This window comes from Aethalodelphis obliquidens, unplaced genomic scaffold (assembly GCF_003676395.1).
Source record: "Aethalodelphis obliquidens isolate GAN/ISIS:26980383/991018 unplaced genomic scaffold, ASM367639v1 scaffold34, whole genome shotgun sequence".
Lineage (NCBI taxonomy): Eukaryota > Metazoa > Chordata > Mammalia > Artiodactyla > Delphinidae > Aethalodelphis > Aethalodelphis obliquidens.
The window spans coordinates 690,909-692,003 of NW_020837978.1; the positions used below are offsets into that span (position 1 = coordinate 690,909).

Consider the following 1,095-nt stretch of genomic DNA (forward strand, 5'->3'; position numbering starts at 1 on the left):
GGGTCATATAGTGCGTCTGTCTATAGTACATCTAACGGTGGAATTGCTGCGTCATATAGTGTGTCTGTCTATAGTACATCTAACATTTTGGGCAACTGACTGCAACAAATGTCAAGTCTGTATCTTTGCTACTTGCTTTTAAGAAAGACCTTGGGTCACAGGACCTAACGGGAAAGGAGTCGGTCAAGCCCACAGCAGGCCAGCTGGGGACAAAGTCCTGATACCTTCCGTCCTTTCTGTCCCCCTGTCGCCCCTCATTCCTGGCCCTGGGGCTTCTCCTGGACTGAGTCAGAAGAGCAGCGTTCCTGCTGGCCAGGCCTCTGTGCACCATCTCGACCCCGGCCAACATAAGGCGTTTCTAAAGGTAAAGGGATCTACAGATGCACACCAGGGCCCCCCTTCTCCCCAGGAGCAGTGACCACCACTGGGAGATCAGAGGACGGAGTATTCAATGCGCCTGCATCTGTCTCCCTGGGGAGACCCCAGCAGCGTCACTTACCTGCTGCCCCTTCACTATGATGACTTCAGTGCCCCCCATCATGGCTTAGATCTTGGGGTGCAGCCCTCCAAAGAGTAGGTGCCCCTTCTCTGGGGAGGGGATGAGTCAGGACGAACCCTCCTTGAGGGTCTCCCCAGACTGGCACGGCGAGTGCGAATTTCTCTACCCTGAGAATCAGACAAGGTCAAGAGAGAATTTGACTGTAGGCGGGAAAGTTCCCATCTGTGGTGAACATGGGCTTACAGCAAGGAGCCCTCTGCCGCTTCCCTGGACTCCTAACCCAGGGCTCCTACTGTCCCGTGAGCCCGTCTCCCCAGGAAAGCCCTTCACACCCCGCCTGAAACATCACCCCTGTGCCCAGGCACAGGTGGCTGCCTCCCCGGACCCCTGCAAGGCCCCGGCGTGTGGGCTCCACGGGTTCCCGGCTTCGGCCGGGCAGGAAGTCGAGTCCAGGCTGAACCCCTCACACAGCGGGGAGCGGGGGGTCTCCAGTTCAAGGCACTTTCCCACAGCGCGACTGTGTGTTTTGGCTCTGCTGAAACTCTCAATTGAGTTCACACTGAAACACTAACATTAAAAGATGCTATGTGCAGCCA

The 1,095-nt window shown here is 56.6% G+C and overlaps 1 long non-coding RNA gene across 2 annotated transcripts in view; it reads right to left on the reverse strand.

Moving 5' to 3' along the window:
- The window catches only part of LOC113631647 (uncharacterized), a 142,346-nt gene that overhangs the window by 33,420 nt on the left and 107,831 nt on the right, over positions 1–1,095 (reverse strand). The window lies entirely within an intron of this gene.